Source organism: Miscanthus floridulus, chromosome 9 (assembly GCF_019320115.1).
Source record: "Miscanthus floridulus cultivar M001 chromosome 9, ASM1932011v1, whole genome shotgun sequence".
Classification (NCBI taxonomy): domain Eukaryota; kingdom Viridiplantae; phylum Streptophyta; class Magnoliopsida; order Poales; family Poaceae; genus Miscanthus; species Miscanthus floridulus.
In genome coordinates, this window is record NC_089588.1 from 92,456,732 (window position 1) to 92,468,460 (window position 11,729).

An 11,729-nucleotide genomic window follows, 5' to 3' on the forward strand; every position below is an offset into this window, starting at 1 on the left:
CAGCCAAAAAGGGCCATTGATATTCACACCTATTCCAAAGCAGTTTTTTTTCATTATAATTCTCCCACTGTTTTAGAATGTGTCACACTATATGCCCCTTTAAAATATGCCACGATGTACATCCGGGGAGGCCCTAGACCTAGTTGCATGCATACATGGCATACCAGTATCGTCCTCGTCTCCCCCACCACTCTCTCATCTCATTTTCTCTAGCTCTTGTCTTGGTGAACCCTAACCCTAAGGTACAACGACTCGGGTGGCGACAACCTAGATGGAGCCAGTGACTGACAGCGGAAACCTGCGAGGTGATGAAGTCCGCTTGAGGGAATGGTTGACCTCTACCCTCATGGGACAGTGAAAGCCTCATGTTTGGTTCGGGTAATTGAGAAACTAGTGGACTAACCTTTTGCTAAGTGGTTGATTAAGCTAGGTGAAGTCCACACCAAGATGGTGAGCAAGGCTACCAGTTGGACGAAAGGTGGCCAATCCAAATGGAGCAAGCTCATACTTGGAGAAGATGAGGAGGTAAAAACAAGCCCGAAGAAAAAAAGTATATGTTAGGGGTTTTGTTTTCATTGGCCGAGACGCACTAGAGTGTGTGGTTGGGTTTAGGATAGATAATCGTAATATTAAGAGGGGAATTCCAAAGTTTAAACAGTTATCTAACCACTAGGTGTGAACTAACCTTGCATATCCATTAGACCTAGTGGCGTGGTGAGATGCAAGTGTGAAATGTTTTTTGAAAAACTAACTCAGTGCCTAAGGTGAAGATGTTCGTGTTGGAACATATTGAAGTTAGCAAAATTAATACGCTTGCGAAGTTAGTGACTTAGTGTTGTTTTTTAGCACTCACCGGATTTATCCGGTGCCCTGACTATGGGGTCAATGGAGTATGCGCTACGGTAAGAGGGTGCATGGTACACTTAGCCGAGTCTAGAGGTTGCCATTGAATTTATCCAGTGGTTGCCAAAAGTATGCACCGGAACACTATGGCACATTGTTCAACGAGAGGAGTTTTTCGAAGGATTTGTCGGAAGTCCTTGGTGCTGAGCATCGGACTTTTCGATGGTGGGAAATCGGTTTCTACACCTCTATGGACGACACCAAATTAGTCTAGTGTAGTCCATTCTTTGACGCACTAGAGCATGCACTCCACTAGCCGTTAGTCTAGTGTAGTTCGTTGTTTAACGCACGAGAGTATGCACTCCACTAGCCGTTGGCTTTAAACGACTAGGCCCTTGTTTGGATTTTGGTAATTAATGACAACACTTGTGGACTAACTTCTCTATTTGAGTGTGTGAAGGAAAGTTGGTTTAGTTCACAAGAAAAGTTGGATGTTGATATGGATTTGATTGTTAGCATGATGGAATGCTCAAATCAAACATGGCAAGCAAGTGAAGACCAAAGAAAGACTTGGCTGCGATGGACCGTGTGCAACACGATGGTGAAGGGCAAGCTAGTGGGCTTGGCACTGAAGGACCAAGGTGATGGTGAAGGGCAAGTCGAGAGGCTTTTGAGTGACGAACCGCACGTGGCGGAGAAGCTTGAGCGAGACTTGGCGCCGAAGGACCGAGCAACGATGAAGAGCAAGTGAGACCAAGGTTGATGGACTTGGAGTCTATGTGATGATTTGAGTGATCAACATCATCTATGGAGATCAAGCAAAAAATTCTTTGTTTATCTCAAGTGGCTTGGTGAATATGCCGGACAACACTTTCCTTGCGGGCATCAAACTTGTGGGACTTGGTTTTGCGCAAGGCAAAGGTATGAAACATAGGGTGTTTCATTTTACTGGCTAGGAGGTGTGTAGAGAAGATATAAATAGCCGGGTTTAGGATAGATAGCTATACTATTAAGAGAGGCAAACATGTTTTGCTTTACGATTATCTAGTGCCACTTGTGAGCTCTAACGTTGAGGTACGGTTAGTGGTAAGTGGTGAAAGTTAAAAACCTTTTGTGAAAAGTTTGTCAAAAGCTAACCGGTGGTGAGTTAAATGATTGTCTTGTGAGAGATCGTTACTTGGTGTTGGCTTACCTTGAAAAAGGTTTTGACAAGCGCTGGGACTAACTTTGAGATGCTTTAGAACTCTCCATTGAGGAGTGGAGTAGCCATCCAAAGCTAAGGAGGCAATGCGCTTGGTGGGGTGTTTTTTGGGTAGCCGCGGACTATCCGCCTTGCTGGCGGACTGTCCGTCGGTCACTCCTAGAAAACCAAAAAGATTGAAAACAATATGTTCTTGGTTGCCATGGTAACGACGAACTGTCCATGCCCTGGTGGCAGACAATCCGCCAGTCATAACTCGTGGTGAACAGAGTTGCTATAAACTCTGTCTTGGGTGCCGTAGATAAACGGCGGACGGTCCGCGCCCTGGCGGTGGATGGTCCGCCGGTCCAAAATGCCGGTGAATAGAGTTACTAACCTTGCTGATCAGGGAGCCCAGGGACAGCGGTAGATAGTCCACACCCCTATGGTGGACAGTCTGCAACCCTAGTTTTTGAACCCAATGGCTAGTTGCTGATAATGGCAGACAATCCAAGGCTTGTACTGCTGACTGTCCGGGAATGTCGAGTCAGCATAGTAACAACTAGTTTTTGGGTGCTCCTCTCTATATAGTGGGGTGCCCGGTTGGTGAGGGCTCTCTTGGCTATTCTAACAGCATACTCTTTGGGAGAGCACCTCTCATACTCCTTGCTTGAGGGCAACATTTGGAGAGTGAGCGTGCTCCACTAGTGTGAATCTTTGCGTGAGAGATTGCTTGTGGCATTAGGTGGTCGTCGTGCGGGCGCAGTTGCTTGTTACTCTTGGAGCTTGCTGGTTCCTAGATGGCTTGGTGATTGTGTCTCCATGAAGCACGCAAGAAGGATTGTACGGTGCTCCAAAGTTGGCTTTGTGAGGGGCTATTGAGCTCATCCCCGTCGGAGGAAGGCAAAGAGCATGTCTAGTAAAATCAAGGCTTGTGAGAGTGTCTAGTTGATTTGGCCAGCTCAAAGTTTAGTGCTCACGTGGAGCCTACCTAGTCAGGTAGTCCGAAGCTTGCGGGCTTGGAACTAACAAGAGGAGCGGCAATCCTAGAACTTGCCTCAATGTGGACTAAGTGACCGACAAGTCACCGAACCACGTAAAAACATTGTGTGTCATCCTCTACATTGTGGTTTGCTTATCTCAACACAAGTTTACTTCAGTGCAATATATATTGAGCTTGTGTTGTTGAGCTTGTGTTTTTTATCGTCTTTATCACTAGCATGTGTAGGAGCTTCAGAGCGCTTTCTCTTTTACTAGTTGCTTTGTTGCCAACTAGAATTGTTTTTGAGAATTCTCACTAGCTTCGTACCCTAGTTGTTCTCTAGCTCAATCTTTTATAATGGTGCTAGCAAATTTAGATAGAGGGGTGTAGTCGAGGCAAGACCGCATTTTCACTTACGCATCTAAATTGGTTAGCTCTTGCAATTAATTTTTAGAAACAACTATTCACCCCCCCTCTAGTTGGCCATCTCGACCCTACATGTGGTATCAGAGATAGGTCTCTCTTTTGTGGTCTTCACTGACCCAAGAGGATGGCAATTAGTGGGATAGAATGTTGTCACATATTTTTTATGGCACAAACTTTGCACGGTGGAAATAACACATGATTGATCATTTTCATGCAAAAGGACCCAAGTTCTCATGTGCTAGATCATAAAATCTTACCAAAGCTCCAAAGGTTTGCTATGAACTTGGTGCACATGCTTATTGCTTTATAATGGATGCTTTGAGTTTGGAGATTTTTTATAGGGTAGATTGCAAGGGGACCGCTCATGATTTGTGGGAGGCAATCAACCGACTCTATGGTGATTCCTCCACATGTGATGATGGCAAAATCAAGGAGGATGATCCCAAGGAGAGTGTGCATGAGGATGTTGACCATGACCACAAGTTGGTGATTGTGGAAGATTGCTCCACCTCATGGTCAAATAATGATGTTGATGATGGCAAGCTCCATGAGAAGGAAGATTGCATTGTTGGTGATGTTGAGCCTACTAATGAGATTGATATTGTTGGTGATTGCTCCATCCCGAGTTAAGTGATCGTGATGATCTCTCCACTACAAGCTCACTTAACAACAATGATGATTCTACAAGCCCATCTACATCAACTCATTGTCACATGTCCAATGACAACATAAAGGTAAACAATGATAATGATGTAGTTGACCATACCTACATATATGATGAGCTTGTAGATCTTGTTAAGGATATGTCACTATATTTGGAAAGGTAAAAACTAAAAAGAAAAACTTGAAAAATGAAAATCCCATTCTAAAGAAATCATATGATCGTTTCGAGCATTTACTTGGCATGCTTGTATGTATGCTTGAGGAGTTAAAATTGACTCATGAGGTTCTTTGCCTAAAACATAAGAAGCTTAAAAAGGACCATGCTTTTCTCACTAAGAGCTTTTCCAAAGAAGAAATCAAAATTGATGAAAGCTCATCATGTGAGTTGGATGGTCAATTGTAATGTGTGGCTAACCCTTGTGTTGTAAGCAAAAAGAATGTATCCACCTCTTGTGAAGATTCATTAGAAATTCCTTGTTCTTCATATTTGGATACTTCTTCTTCTATTATCATGAGACTAACCATGTAGAAGAAAACAATGAGCCAAATGATGAAGAGAAAGACTTAAGTAAAAAGGTGGATAGGCATGGATTTTCATGTCACTCGTGATCAATTATTTAAGAGCCACAAGAAATTTGGTAATATGAATGGCATAGTCTACAATAACACAAATATCAAAGGCAAAAGATGGGGCAAGAAGAAGTATGAGAAAGAGATGAGAAGACTAGAAGATGAAAAGCTTTCTCACTACTTGTGCTTCAAGTGCCACAAGTTGGGTCACTTATGTAACACCCTCGGTGTTACATTGTACTGTTCTTGCTAAACATCACATGAGCATCATATTATGTGCATATGTGTATAACATGAATTATAAATCAATGTTCGGCACTTGAAACATTTATGCGAAACAAGAAACGAATGCTATGTTTCGTGTCACCTAATGTTGTTTAGTATTCTAATCGAATTCTTATCAAAACAAAAATGTTATAGAACGTTTTGCGAATGGCGATAAAACATGTGTGGTTGAGGATGAGGATAGCTAGCTAGTACATCTAGTAGGTCGGAATTGGAATTCGACGCGAAACCGTTCGAAGTTTAAGTCGTTTCACGAGGTTTGTAAAGGGGTCGACGAAGCCATGTTTGGCAAGCTTTGTAGGGAAATCGGCTTAAAAGGAGCGTGGTGTCGTAGCATGGGTCGGTAGCCTTACGTACCCTCTTGTGTCTAAAAGAATTGGTTTGGTGTTTGGACCATTGTTAGGATTTTGTGATAGCTTTAAAAACCGTGCACGTCACCTACCTCGAACAAGTGCTGGGCTAGCCGCGGTCACCACTGCTGCCAAGGCTGCCTGCACCACACGCAAGCGCACTGCGCATGGGTCCTATCAGCTCTGCCTCACTGTCGCATTCGCGCGGTACCATGGTCGCGCTACACGCCACCCATCGCTCGCCGCCCGGCACTAGTCCTATTGACTCGCCACGGCTGCACTCGTGTGGGACGACCGCCTGCTTCCACCGTCACTTCGGCGTCGCGTTGCGCTCTGGTTCCTTGTCCAGCGCCATCCATGGTGATGCAGGCTGAGCTTCGTCGCCTTGCGGGTCGGCCGTGTGGACAGCCACCTAGAGCGCACCTCAATGTCCTTGTTGTTCGTGGGTGTTGGTACTTTGTGTTGATAGCTCCATGTGTGCCGAGCCGAGCCATGCCAAAGCCCCTGTCTCCGCTGTCGCCATGACCGATGGGACCTCCTTCCTTCAATTCGCAGTGACCGTAGCACTTTAATCAAATTCGTCGCATCCTCGGCTCCGCTTGGTAGCTGGTCGCGCAACCATCCCCACCTCGCTACATAGACCGCCGCACAGAGCTTCAAATTGAAATCGCCGCTCCGCCTGCTCCATAAGACCAGGGTGGACTGCGCCATCCACAAGCCACGGAACCAGAGCTTGCCATTCCAATTCAGTGCACTGCTAGCCTCTCCTCCAGCTTCTTATCGCCTTGCTCACCTCATTCGAAGCTCTACCGCCCTATAGCATCCTCTCCCGGCCAGCGGAACCCACGCCCGAGCAGAGCAGAAACAAGCCGAGAGCAGCCGGTTGGTGTGTACTGCTGTTATCTAGCCTATTGCACGTCAGCATGACATCATCCCAGCGTCACACTTGTTTTTTTGGCCATTTCCTTGTAGAGAAATAAATCATCGAATACGGTAGAAATACGCCGAAGCGTCCCACTGCTGCGCTGGGGCCCATCCGCACGCCTGCAGCCACCTAGGCCAGTTCCCGCACTCGCCGCGCTTGTGTTCGCGTCGCGCCTGGGCTAGTCACGCCAGCGCCCTGCTGTGGGCAGGTCTGCCATGCCGCGTTCGTGCGCGCCTGCCGCTGCTGGGCCACGCCCGCGCGCTCGGGCTCACGCCCACGCTGCCGCGCCAGGGACCGTGCCCATGCACTCATGCTCGCGCCCGCGCCCGCTGCTAGGCCACGCTGCCACGCCAGGCCGCGCCCGCGGGCTCGCGTCGCACCTCCGCCTGCCTGCTGGGCCGCGCTCGCGTCGCGTCTGTGCCGCCGCTTGCTGGGCCGAGCCACTCGGGTTGGGCCACACAGTAGGATTTCACTTTCCAAATTCCAGTAGAGTATAAATGATTATTCAATTTAGTTTTAAAGCTGAATTTTGATAAATTGTAGTAATTGTGTAGTTGTCCAAAAATAGTGAAACCAAGTTTGTTAGGTTCACAAAAATACCATCTATCTATTAGTGTAGTTAGTTCACAGTTAGCTATTATGATGATAGGCTCATAAATTCTAATTAGAAAGCTTAGTATTATGTAGATTAATGTTTGTAGGAATTCTTGTGGCAAATCATTAATAGTTTTAGCTTTGAAAATTTTACAGTAGGTTCCCTAGGATATTATGTACTTGCTATAAATTTCGTAGCCTTAGAGCGAGTTGCTAAATAAAGTAGTTATTACCCTTGCTTAATCGTATATAGCATTAGGAGTAAGAATATCTGTAGTTGCTATAATAATAATGAATGTCATATTTCAGATAGTCTTAGCACCCATGGTCGGTAGCACTAGCTTAGTAGTTAAATCGATGTACTGTTATTTTTAGAGTTGCTATTGTTATATTCCTAAGCATTGCACCGTCATTTCATGCATGTAGATCACGAGCTGGTAGACTTCGTGCCCGTTGGCGAGCTGGAGTACGACGAGGTGATCGAGGAGTACGAGGAGGAGATCCTCATGCAGGAGGGAGCCCAGGAGCCTGTTGGTGCTGACCTTGCTGACCCGACGCCTACCCAAGGCAAGCCTTGGAGCATAACCCATATTTTTATGATCACTGAATATATATATGTGATGTACATTTAAGTTACAAGCATTTTATGGAAACTACCTGCATAAACATACCTACCCATGAGTTCTACTAGTGGTCGAGTAGCTGCTATGCTTAGGATATCGGTAGCGTGAGTAACATGTCGTTACTCGTAAATAGGTAATAAAATATTAACACTCATGATAAAATGGTGGAAAGGAAAAAATAGTGACCGGGAAGGAATAGGGATTGGGTACTGGTGGGTGTAAAGGGTTGTGTCCTGCGGCCAACAGGGCATGACTTGGTTACACTTTTTCCCTATCCGTGTCGATTAAGGATCGGTCGTTGCATAAGGCATCGTGGGCAAGTCACATATTTATTGTCCCGTGCGCATACTTGGGTATGGGCGCAGGGAAGACTTATTGCTCTCTTATTGTGGATCCAGCTCTTTCCGGACCAACTGATGGGAAGAGGAGGTGGTGGAGGTCCTTGCACCACACTGAGTCCGGGACTCAGGATGTGAGGGCTTGGAGTCCAAGTTTGGACGGGGACCTGGACACCTGGGATAGGAGAGTGATGGGTTAGTCCTACTTGTGCCTGGGGTACAAGCGGGGCGTGTGTTTTCGAGGCACCCAGCTGGGCATATTGATTCGCGAATCGCCGAGCGATCCGGTACGACTTGTCTCGTGTTTAGCACCGTAGTAAGAACAGAAAGTTGAAAAGAGAAGAAATGGAACTGATTGCTCAACTTTTGCTTGAAAGTAGAATAGGTGCTTATATAGACTGGCTAGATGATAACTTAATACGACTAATAATAATACATAACTAAGGACTCATTATTAGTATTGCTTTCTGCGAAAAGAAACCCGCAAGTCATAAAGCTTATCATATTCCTTGGAGTTGGGAAATTATTCCCACTAGTCGGATAAGTCTTGCGAGTACACTGTGTACTCAGGGTTTATTTACCCCTATTGCAGGTGATGCTTCAAGAGTACATTTGTGTGGAGGATCCTTCTGGTGGGCTCATATGGAATCCTCACCCCTTACCGCTAGATGTTATTTTTAAATTCCGTTGTTTCTCATTCCGCACTTTGGTATTTGGTATTGTAATAATATACTTTTTAAGAAACTCTGATGTATGAAATGGACTTGTATTGTAACTCGTTCTCATTATTGGATCCTTGGGAAAAATGTGGATCTTTTGGGTTCTCCCTCTGGGTGTGCCCGACGGACACCGCTCACTGTAGCTTGCGTTTGGGGTTCTTAGTGTCTGGTGGAAGACGAGCGCCTCCGTAAGTGTGCTATTTCTGGCGGTTCTGCCACAACTTAGCCATGAGTTGCCCTAACAAGAAAAGGAAGAAGCCACAAGACTCAAGTGAAGATGAGTCAAACATTTCCCAAATGCAAGCTAATATCAACCATAAGGTTGATAACAAGTTGGGAAAGAAGAAAATACAAAGAGGAGGAAGAAGAAGAGATTTGAACAAAGATTTCTCCTCCGATGAGCACTATCAATATCATAATAAGGGACACTTTGCAAAAGGTAGTCCCAAAGGTAACAATCCTAAGTCAAGTTCAATTCATGAAAATTATTTGCTTAGGAAGGATGGCAATGGTACCATGAAGGCTACAAATGCTAATCATTCCTTTGTGCATGCAAAGGCCATTTGGGTGCCCAAGCATGTAATGACTAACATGAGAGGACCCAACATCGATTGTGTACCATCAAGCAATTGAATGATTTAGTAGGTACCATGGTGGCATTGGAAACTTGGTTTACTGATTCATAATTTTCATCTACATGAAGCCAAGTTTGAGATGACATACTTTATATCTTGAGCCAATGCTACTCTATATGATGTTTCATGACCAAGTCATTTCTAGTGATCTATCATGACTATATGCAACAAGTTCAACTTCGACAAGATAACCACTCAACAGCGTGTGAAGAAGCTTGAAGAAGGTTCAAACCGAATTTGATGCATATTATGAGTAATATGTGTGATTGGAAGCTCATGAAAGTGCTCTAGCTCAAGCAAAAGTGATGAAATCCAAATATTTTGTTGCTTGATGAATTGGTCAAAATTGAAAGCATCTAGGCCATGAAGAATTGGTGATTCAAGGATTTTATCATGAACATATCATATCTATTGATCTTCACATGGAATTTATATGTATTTGATCATCTCTTCACTCCAACCGGTGGTATGAAAAAAGTGTTTGTGCATTTTTCATGGCATACCTTACTAGTATGATTTAGGTGCATATTGCTTATTTTAGGAAGATTTCCTTGTTCATGCTTGTTTTACCTTCTTGTCAAAATATTGCCTATTTGTTGTTTGAATGCTTGATCAAGTTGGCAATATTGAGATTTTGTCCATAAGCATTGCTATCAAGAGAATAGAATTGTGAGATGAAAGAATTTTAAATAAACTTCATGTCAAATCAGTCTTGGGAAGATATTTGGTAAGTTTGAGAAAGAGAAAGAATTATTTTGAATTTGTTGGAATCAAATGATCAAAGGGATAGCAAGTAGTCTGTGCAAAATTGTCAACATCAGTCTGTTTGTCATAGGACCGCAGACTGTCCGCAAGTCGAAAATTCAGCCGGGGTATAGACTCCGTGCAGAACAGTTGGGGGCAGAAAATTTCAACGGTGGACAATCCACCGCCCCTCTGCGGACTGTCCGCGAGTTGGGTTTTGACCCAGGTCGGGATTGACCGAAGGGGTACGATGCCCACATATCCACACGTGAAAGCAACTGGCAGCTCTCTCTCTTACCCGTGGAAGAAGAAGGCGATAGGGGGAGGGGGACCAAGGGATTGGAGGCTTCCCTAGACACTCCGTGAAGTTCCCTGGACATTTCGCGAGATCCTCCACCATGTCCTCTTGGTATTTCAAAGTTTCCCTCTCTATTTTGGATGGATTTCAAGTTTGAATGGCATTAGGGTTGAATCTTGATCTACTTTTTGAGCCATGGATTCAGAAAACAAATTGGGGGTAGTTGTTACTAGTGATGAGATGATGATATGCCAAAAGTTTGGTTGAAAGTTATTGGATGAATCATGATATATTTGGATCAAAAGAGAAGAACAATTATTGCAGCGGTCGCGTATGAATAGTAACCGCGGACTGTCCACGCCCACAACGGCGGACTATCCATGGGTACAGTCTATGCACGATTACTGCAGTCATGGATGTTCTATATTTTGCACATATCATTGAGTATCATGTTAGTGCTCGTAGCAGTGTTCTATCATGCAGTCCACATACACAATTCTCTAGTTTGATTCAAATCACAGAAATTGGGCCATGGAACTTACTGTTAATCAGAAATTGGCAAAATGATTATTGAGTATTGCACTTGCAGCAAGTATGGGCCATGGAATTCTCTTATTTGTCATATGATTGTTGCTTCTCTTGTATAGTCGCTGCAACAAATTGTGATTGCTTATTCAAATAAAGGCAGTGGTACATCTATGGCAGTGATTCTTGAATATTTATGCATGTCACTTATACATTATCATATATTTGTGAATTGACCGTGGAAAAGGCAATAAAGTGACCACCTTCAAGAAAAAGACAGGAAGCACATCAAAGAAAAGGAGGACTGGGGATGATGATATGGATTGGAATCCAAATACAAATGAGGATGTAGATGAAGAAGAAGAAAGTGATGATGAAGAAATGGATGTTTCAAGATACAAAAGGAATTGGCAGGCAATGGGATTGGAATAGCTATATGTTAGCAAGAAGCCCAAATCAATATGAGTTGCAAAATGATGCTACTCTGCCATTCTTCTATACCAAGGTACAAGAAGATGCTTACTTTGGGTATATTCGTACAGCCATAGTTCATAAGCATCAGTATATCAATATGACATACTTAATGGACAAAGATGTAGCTGCGGGATTGATAGCAAACCTTCATAATAATGGTTTATATGACTTCCTTGAGCACCAATGCAACTGGAATTACTTGATTGTCAGGCAATTTTATGCAACCATGGAAATTAGAACTAACATAAGTGAGATTGAATGGATGACCGGAAAGAGGAGATATACTGCTACCTTTGACACTACAAGAATTGTGTTGATTCATGATAGTTTTTTTGTGACTGATTTTTTTCCGTCATAGATTAGCAGAACCAGACATGGGTTCTCTTGAAGCCCAACCTTGGGCCCAGATTCTGACAAAATTTATGTACCGTCACTGTTGATATCTAAAATTCGTCACAGTGCCTCTTTACCACATTTGATGCCACCATGGCATGCGGACATGGACATGGAGCCATTTGTTGGTTTTCTTGGTCATCAAAAAAAATTATGCACCAA

General features: G+C 44.0%; 1 long non-coding RNA gene across 1 annotated transcript; it reads left to right on the plus strand.

Annotated features, from left to right (window-relative positions):
* Window positions 1-10,057: 10,057 nt before the first annotated feature.
* Window positions 10,058-11,729, plus strand: LOC136482385 (uncharacterized). Its single transcript, XR_010765057.1, has 2 exons — window positions 10,058-10,286; window positions 10,948-11,729. It is a non-coding gene; the product is annotated as an uncharacterized lncRNA (long non-coding RNA).